Below are 9,469 nucleotides of genomic sequence, written 5' to 3'. Positions count from 1 at the left end.
CCGGCCCGGGGCGCGGGGAGCCTCAGGAAGGCGGCGGGGGGCGCCCGCGCGCCCCTCAGGCATGAGTCGGGCAGACCCTGGGCTCGCGGGGCCTGCTGGGAAAGGGGTCCAGAGACTGCGCAGACCACGCTGGGGGGCAGGGCTGCGCGGGGCTTGCCGGGAAAGGGGCGGGGCGGCCGCTGCTTTGGTTCTGTGGGGCCGGTCCTGGTTTGGGGCCGTGGGAGCCCGACGTGCCCACGCGGGCGCCTGGTACCCCCCGCCCCCTCGCGTTGGCTGCCCGGTCTCCCTGCCCCCCGGCGTCACCCGGGGGCTGCGAACAAGGGGCGGGGAGCGGCTCGGGCCGGGGCAGGCGCCTGCGGAGGGTTGCGCGCTGAGGGCTGCTCCCGTAGCGCCGTGCTCGGCGCTTCCCTTCTCTGCTGCGGCCGTGAGGAGAGCCGGAGGGGTCGGGAATTGCGCGCCTTGATGGCAGACCTGCCGCTCGCTCGGTTTCATGAAGACACGGCGGGTCCTTGCGCCTGACCCAGGTTTTTGCCAAAAATAGTTTCCAAGTTTCGCGTCAATCAGTTAATTTACCAGTATTTTTTCCAAAGCTCCATGCTAATAAAGGGCCATCTGAGTTGCATACTTTAGATGCTGGAAGGGTATTAGCATAGTCTTTAAATAGACCTAAAGGTTTTAGGAACTTCTCTTTGTTATTTTTTCCTATTCTAAGAATCATCTGAGTTATGATCATAGAGTCATAGAATGTTAGGGTTGGAAGAGCTCTCAGGAGGTCATCTAATCCCGTGCAGGACCAACACCAGCTAATCATCCCAGCCAGGGCTTTGTCAAGACAGGCCTTAGAAGCCTCTAAGGAAGGAGATTCCACCAACTCCCTAGGGAACCCATTCCAGTGCTTCACCACCCTCCTAGTGAAATAGTGTTTCCTAATATCCAACCTAGACACCCCCTTGCCCCCCACCCCACACTGCAACTTAAAACCATTGCTTCTTGTTCTGTCATCTGCCACCACTGAGAACAGCCGAGATCCATCCTCTTTGGAACCCCCTTCAGGTAGTTGAAGGCTGCCATCAAATCCCCCTTCACTCTTCTCTTCTGCAGACTAAATAAGCCCAGTTCCCTCAGTCTCTCCTTGTAAGTCATGTGCCCCAGCCCCCTAATCATTTTCATTGTCCTCCACTGGACTCTCCCATTTGTCCACATCCCTTCTGTAGTGGGGGGCCCAAAACTGGACGCAATAGTCCAGGTGTGGCCTCACCAGTGCCGAATAAAGGGGAATAATCACTTCCCTCGATCTGCTGGCAATGCTCCTACTAATACAGCCCAATATGCCATTGGCCTTCTTGGCAATGAGGGCACACTGCTGACTCAGATCCAGCTTCTCGTCCACTGTAATCCCCAGGTCCTTCTCTGCGGAACTGCTGCTTAGCCCATCATTCTGCAGCCCATATCAGTACATGGGATTCTTCCTTCCTAAGTGCAGGATACTGCACTTGTCCTTGTTGAACCTCAGGAAGTATGGGCTTGATGAATGCACTATAAGGTGGGTAGAAAGCTGGCTAGATTGTCGGGCTCAACGGGTAGTGATCAATGGCTCCATGTCTAGTTGGCAGCCGGTATCAAGTGGAGTGCCACAAGGGTCGGTCCTGGGGCCGGTTTTATTCAATATCTTCATAAATGATCTGGAGGATGGTGTGGATTGCACTCTCAGCAAATTTGCGGATGATACTAAACTGGGAGGAGTGGTAGATACGCTGGAGGGGAGGGATAGGATACAGAAGGACCTAGACCAATTGGAAGATTAGGCCAAAAGGAATCTGATGAGGTTCAATAAGGATAAGTGCAGGGTCCTGCACTTAAGACGGAAGAATCCAATGCACAGCTACAGACTAGGGACCGAATGGCTAGGCAGCAGTTCTGCGGAAAAGGACCTAGGGGTGACAGTGGACGAGAAGCTGGATATGAGTCAGCAGTGTGCCCTTGTTGCCAAGAAGGCCAATGGCATTTTGGGCTGTATAAGTAGGGGCATAGCGAGCAGATCGAGGGACGTGATCGTTCCCCTCTATTCGACATTGGTGAGGCCTCATCTGGAGTACTGTGTCCAGTTTTGGGCCCCACACTTCAAGAAGGATGTGGATAAATTGGAGAGAGTCCAGCGAAGGGCAACAAAAATGATTAGGGGACTGGAACACATGAGTTATGAGGAGAGGCTGAGGGAGCTGGGATTGTTTAGCCTGCAGAAGAGAAGAATGAGGGGGGATTTGATAGCTGCTTTCAACTACCTGAAAGGGGGTTCCAAAGAGGATGGCTCTAGACTGTTCTCAATGGTAGCAGATGACAGAACGAGGAGTAATGGTCTCAAGTTGCAGTGGGGGAGGTTTAGATTGGATATTAGGGAAAAAACTTTTTCCCTAAGAGGGTGGTGAAACACTGGAATGCGTTACCTAGGGAGGTGGTAGAATCTCCTTCCTTAGAGGTTTTTAAGGTCAGGCTTGACAAAGCCCTGGCTGGGATGATTTAACTGGGAATTGGTCCTGCTTTGAGCAGGGGGTTGGACTAGATGACCTTCTGGGGTTCCTTCCAACCCTGATATTCTATGATTCATCAGATTTCTTTTGGCCCAATCCTCCAATTTGTCTAGATCACTCTGAACCCTATCCTTACCCTCCAGCATATCTACCTCTCCCCCCATCTTAGTGTCATCTGTGAACTTGGTGAGGGTGCAATTCATCCCATCATCCAGATCATTAATAAAGATGTTGAACAAAACGACCCCTGGGGCACTCCACTTGCTACCGGCTGCCAACTGGACATCGAGCCGTTGATCACTACCCTTTGAGACGGACAGTCTAGCCAGCTTTCTATCCACCTTATAGTCCATTCATCCAATCCATACTATTTTAATTTGCTGGCAAGAATACTGTGGGAGACTGTATCAAAAGCTTTGCTAAAGTCAAGATATGTCACATCCACCACTTTCCCAATATCCACAGAGCCAGTTATCTCATCAACGAAGGCAATCAGGTTGGTCAGGCATGACTTGCCCTTGGTGAATCCATGTTGACTGTTCCTGACCACCTTCCTCTCCTCCACGTGCTTCAAAATGGATTCCTTGAGGACCTGCTCCATGACTTTGCCGGGGACTGAAGTGAGGCTGACCTGTCTGTAGTTTCCTGGGTTCTCTTTCTTCACTTTTTAAAATATGGGCAGTATATTTGCCTTTTTCCAATTTGTCTGGGGCCTCCCCCGCTCGCCACAAATTTTCAAAGATAATGGCCAATGGCTCTGGAATCACATCAGGCAACTCCCTCAGCATCCTTGGATGCATTAGATCTGGACCCATGGACTTGTGCATGTCCAGCTTTTCTAAATAGTCCTTAAGCTGTTCTTTCACCACTATGGGCTGCTCACGTCCTCCCCATACTCTGTTGCCCAGTGCAGCAGTCTGGGAGCTGACCTTGTCTGTGAAGACCGAAGCAAAAAAAGCATTGAGTACTTCAGCTTTTTCCACATCTGTCACTATGTTGCCTCCCCCATTCAGTAAGGGTCCCACACTTTCCCTGACCTTCTTCTTGTTGCTAACATACCTGTAGAAACCCTTCAAATCCCTTGCTAGCTGCAACTCCAGTTGTGCCTTGGCCTTCCTGATTACACCCCTGCATGCAGCAAATATGGCAGCCAAGCTGGTCGCCTGCCATATTTGCTATTCTTCCTGCACATCAGGATGGTTTGTTCCTGCCCCCTCAATAAGGCTTCTTTAAAATACAGCCAGCTCTCCTGGACACCTTTCCCCCTCACGTTAGCCTTCCAGGGGATCCTGCCTATCAGTTCCCTAAGGGAGTCTAAGTCTGCTTTTCTGAAGTCCAGGGTCCATATTTTGCTAATCTGCTTTCTTCCTTTTGTCAGGATCCTTAATCATCTCATGGTCACTGCTGCCTAGGCTGCAACCCACTTCTACTTCCCCTACCAATTCTTCCGTGATGTATCTGCTCAGACCATTTCCAGATGGGTTAAACAGCAGTCCGGTGCCTCGTGCTGTGAGATCCGAGTCCACTTGGGCAGTAGCAGCATTATTTGCTTGTCTTAAACATGTTCCTATTGGGGAAATCTGACAATTTTTAATGAAAGCAAAACAAGTATATTAACAAAAAAATCATGGATAAAGTGATACCAAGTAAAAGGAATAAAGGTAGAAATAACAAGAAAATAAAAGTGCAAATGCATCTAAAAGACTAAGACTGTATCTTGTTAGATTAAGTTTTTCTTCAAGATGGTTTCTCTCACCCACAGCCTCCTTTCCAGCTTTTGCTGTCTAGGACCCATCACAGAGGTCAAAGAACTTGGTTCCTTTGTCTCCTAAGGTGAAGGATAAAGATGGAGTCTCTCTTCCTGATCCTTATATCCCCAAAGTGATTGTCTTTATCTTACAAGTTAGGAAGGCCTCCTGAGGATTCAGCCTCCTGTGTCTCTCTAGGGTGGAGGAGCCAGGTTAAATCTCTGCCTCTTGAGTTCAGGATCACGACACACACACACACCACACACACACACACACACACACACGCCCTTTAGCTAGAGAGCTTTGTTTACTGCTAATATGTATATTGAGGTAAACCTACATTCCTTTGTCTCAGACAGACCTGTTAATTACCTTTACCTAGGTCAGGCTAGTTCTAGTAACATCGTACAGAGGGAATTTAGAACTTCACATGTAACATTAACACATGCATTTTACAATCATATTAATAATCAGTCTATTAGCTTTCAGGTAATACTGCACAAGGCATAATTTGAACAAATAGTACTGCAGTAGTGTGTGAATATAGGGTGCATAGGGTCACAGTATGTTAGAGGGTTTTCTCTCAACCCTCCCACTTCCCTGGTTCTTGTCACACAGACAGCAAGCAGCAAAAGATCAGAAGTCCAAAGTGCAGACAATGCAATGTTTATTGGGGTTAGTTTCCAAGCAAGCATATTCCGAAGCCCTTCACATCAGTCGGGCTTATCGCTATACGCTGATAGAGTCTGTTCCCCAGTGTTCTGTTCCCAGCTCTGACGCCGCAGAGCCTTGCCTGTGTCCCTGTTCCAAGTTCCCTATACCCATTCCCTTCCCCCCTTAGCAAGCATGATTTCAATTTTCCCTTCCACTTCCTGTTTGACCCCAGTATGTATAGTAATATTCTCAGCTATACCTTAACCAATCATTTTACTGAAATTTAACTAATCAATCCTAACATATTGTAATATAATTCTCTAACCAATTATATCCCACTACCCTAATTAACTTACACCTGGCAAAATTAATTATACAGCAAACAAAAACAATTAGAGAAACAGATTAACAATAGAAAAGTGGGGGCCATAAAGATAAAATAATACAGAAATGAGGGTTTCACAACCGCAACCATTGATAAGTGATTTCTTGCCAGACAGGATACTATCAAACTACGTTTTCTTTAAAAAGAACAGGAGTACTTTTTTCAGAGTAGCAGCCATGTTAGTCTGTATTCGCAAAAAGAAAAGGAGGACTTGTGGCACCTTAGAGACTAACAAATTTATTTGAGCATAAACTTTCGTGAGCTACAGCTCACTTCATCAGATGCATAGAGTGGAACATTATATATATATATATTATATATATATATATATATATATATATATATATATATATATATATATACCCACAAACATACAGATAAGTTGGAAGTTACCATACAAACTGTGAGAGGCTAATTAGTTAAGATGAGAAAGGTGTGAAGATACTTAAGGAAATAGATTCAATATGTGTAATGACCAAGCCACTCCCTGCATCATTATGCATATTTAATCTATTTCCTTAAGTATCCGCACACCTTCTTGTCAACTGTCTAAATGGGCCATCTTGATTATCACTACAAAAGTTTTTTTTCTCCTGCTGTTAATAGCTCATCTTAACTAATGTACTCCTGTTCTTTTTGCGGATACAGACTAACACGGCTGCTACTCTGAAACCTAAGTTTTCTTTAACCATCTTAAGATCTATTTCTTTAGCTGTTGGTGATAGGCACTATCAGGACAGGATCGTCTTCCTAACAGCCCAATACCACCTTATTTCAATGTAACTGGTTTGGGATGTGAGGATGAGCCAAAGGCCTTAGCCTAAGAACAAGGCCTCGGACCATCCTAGTGAGAGAAGGCCCATATACAAGCAGACATGTGATTTTGATTCTTTGTTTTATACCTCTCTATAACTAGCAAAGTGTTAAAAATACACTTAAGTTCTTAAAGTATTGGTCTTTACAGGCAGGCCTGAATATCTATATTCTAATACAGTAACCTTCATTTATCTTCCCATGAACTTACCAGAGAGCACAAGAGCTGGGTTCAGTTTCTATTCACACTGCTGTGGCAAACACTTAAACAGCCACAATGGGTGCATTTCTTGTCCAGGTAACATTTCCCAAACTTTTGAAAGAGGAGCCTACCTCAAGGAGAATGAAACCATTCACCTCCTTTTTCAGTTCCAACATGTGGTGTTAAAGGCCTATGTAGATTAATTTATAGATCTTCCACACACCAGACCTCTTTTCCAGCTACTCTTTTATACTCTGCACCATCACTCCTTTTGGTAAACACTGGTGTCAAGGTTCCTTCCCCACTTTGAACTCTAGGGTACAAATGTGGGGACCTGCATGAAAACCTCCTAAGCTTACTTTTACCACCTTAGGTTAAAACTTCCCCAAGGTACAAACTATTTTACCCTTTGCCCTTGGTTTTCCACTGCCACCACCAAACGTTTCTCTGGGATCCTGAGAAAGCGTTGTTTGGAAACGTCTTTTCCCCCCAAAATCCTCCGAACCCTTGCACCCTATTTCTTGGGGAAGGTTTGGTAAAAATCCTCACCAATTTGCATAGGTGACCACAGACGCAAGCCCTTGGATCTTAGAACAATGAAAAAAAGCATTCAGTTCTTGAAAAGAAACATTTTAATAGAAGAAACAGTAAAAAGAAAAGGATCACCTCTGTAAGATCAGAATGGTAAATACCTTACAGGGTAATTTGATTCAAAATATAGAGAATCCCTCTAGGCAAAACCTTAGGTTACAAAAAGACACACAGACAGGAATGGAGTACTTGTGGCACCTTAGAGACTAACCAATTTATTTGAGCATGAGCTTTCGTGAGCTACAGCTCACTTCGTCGGATGCATACTGTGGAAACTGCAGCAGACTTTATATACATACAGAGAATATGAAACAATACCTCCTCCCACCCCACTGTCCTGCTGGTAATAGCTTATCTAAAGTGATCATCAAGTTGGGCCATTTCCAGCACAAATCCAGGTTTTCTCACCCTCCACCCCCCCACACAAATTCACTCTCCTGCTGGTGATAGCCCATCCAAAGTGACAACTCTCTACACAATGTGCATGATAATCAAGTTGGGCCATTTCCTGCACAAATCCAGGTTCTCTCACCCCCTCACCCCCCTCCCAAAAACCACACACACAAACTCACTATCCTGCTGGTAATAGCTCATCCAAAGTGACCACTCTCCCTACAATGTGCATGATAATCAAGTTGGGCCATTTCCAGCACAAATCCAGGTTTTCTCACCCCCCCACCCCCATACACACACAAACTTACTCTCCTGCTGGTAATAGCTCATCCAAACTGACCACTCTCAAAGTTTAAATCCAAGTTAAACCAGAACATCTGGGGGGGGGGGGGTAGGAAAAAACAAGGGGAAATAGCCACTCCCAGTCTCTATTTAAGCCTAAATTAATAGTATCCAATTTGCAAATGAATTCCAATTCAGCAGTTTCTCGCTGGAGTCTGGATTTGAAGTTTTTTTGTTTTAAGATAGCGACCTTCATGTCTGATTGCGTGACCAGAGAGATTGAAGTGTTCTCCGACTGGTTTATGAATGTTATAATTCTTGACATCTGATTTGTGTCCATTTATTCTTTTATGTAGAGACTGTCCAGTTTGACCAATGTAAATGGCAGAGGAGCATTGCTGGCACATGATGGCATATATCACATTGTTGGATGTGCAGGTGAACGAGCCTCTGATAGTGTGGCTGATGTTATTAGGCCCTGTGATGGTGTCCCCTGAATAGATATGTGGGCACAGTTGGCAACGGGCTTTGTTGCAAGGATAGGTTCCTGGGTTAGTGGTTCTGTTGTGTGGTATGTGGTTGTTGGTGAGTATTTGCTTCAGGTTGCGGGGCTGTCTGTCGGCAAGGACTGGCCTGTCTCCCAAGATTTGTGAGAGTGTTGGGTCATCCTTTAGGATAGGTTGTAGATCCTTAATAATGCGTTGGAGGGGTTTTAGTTGGGGGCTGAAGGTGACGGCTAGTGGCGTTCTGTTATTTTCTTTGTTAGGCCTGTCCTGTAGCAGGTAACTTCTGGGAACTCTTCTGGCTCTATCAATCTGTTTCTTTACTTCCGCAGGTGGGTATTGTAGTTGTAAGAAAGCTCGACAGAGATCTTGTAGGTGTTTGTCTCTGTCTGAGAGGTTGGAGCAAATGCGGTTGTATCGCAGAGCTTGGCTGTAGACGATGGATTGTGTGGTGTGGTCAGGGTGAAAGCTGGAGGCATGCAGGTAGGAATAGCAGTCAGTAGGTTTCCGGTATAGGGTGGTGTTTATGTGACCATTGTTTATGAGCACTGTAGTGTCCAGGAAGTGGATCTCTTGTATGGACTGGACCAGGCTGAGGTTGATGGTGGGATGGAAATTGTTGAAATCATGGTGGAATTCCTCAAGGGCTTCTTTTCCATGGGTCCAGATGATGAAGATGTCATCAATATAGCGCAAGTAGAGTAGGGGCTTTAGGGGACGAGAGCTGAGGAAGCGTTGTTCTAAATCAGCCATAAAAATGTTGGCATACTGTGGGGCCATGCGGGTACCCATAGCAGTGCCGCTGATCTGAAGGTATACATTGTCCCCAAATGTAAAATAGTTATGGGTAAGGACAAAGTCACAAAGTTCAGCCACCAGGTTAGCCGTGACATTATCGGGGATAGTGTTCTTGACGGCTTGTAGTCCATCTTTGTGTGGAATGTTGGTGTAGAGGGCTTCTACATCCATAGTGGCTAGGCTGCTCGGCAGCTCTCCAAAACGAGTTTCTACAAGCCATTACCCTATGATCCCACTGAGAGTTACCAAAAGCAATTACAGCATTTGCTCAAGAAACTTCCTGAAAAAGCACAAGATCAAATCCGCACAGACACACCCCTGGAACCCCAACCTGGGATATTCTATCTACTACGCAAGATCCATAAACCTGGAAATCCTGGGCGCCCCATCATCTCAGGCATTGGCACCCTGACAGCAGGATTGTCTGGCTATGTAGACTCCCTCCTCAGGCCTTACGCTACCAGCACTCCCAGCTACCTTCGAGACACCACTGACTTCCTGAGGAAACTTCAATCCATCGGTGATCTTCCTGATAACACCATCCTGGCCACTATGGATGTAGAAGCCCTCTA

The 9,469-nt window shown here is 46.2% G+C and overlaps 1 long non-coding RNA gene across 1 annotated transcript; it reads left to right on the top strand.

Annotated features, from left to right (window-relative positions):
* The first annotated feature begins 164 nt into the window (after window positions 1–164).
* On the top strand, window positions 165–4,808 carry LOC140898533 (uncharacterized). The gene is made up of 3 exons (XR_012155012.1): window positions 165–524; window positions 2,994–3,148; window positions 3,907–4,808. It is a non-coding gene; the product is annotated as an uncharacterized lncRNA (long non-coding RNA).
* Window positions 4,809–9,469: the final 4,661 nt, after the last annotated feature.

The sequence above is a fragment of the Lepidochelys kempii genome, chromosome 15 (genome assembly GCF_965140265.1).
Source record: "Lepidochelys kempii isolate rLepKem1 chromosome 15, rLepKem1.hap2, whole genome shotgun sequence".
Classification (NCBI taxonomy): Eukaryota; Metazoa; Chordata; order Testudines; family Cheloniidae; genus Lepidochelys; species Lepidochelys kempii.
This window is presented reverse-complemented; position numbering and strand designations above follow the sequence as displayed.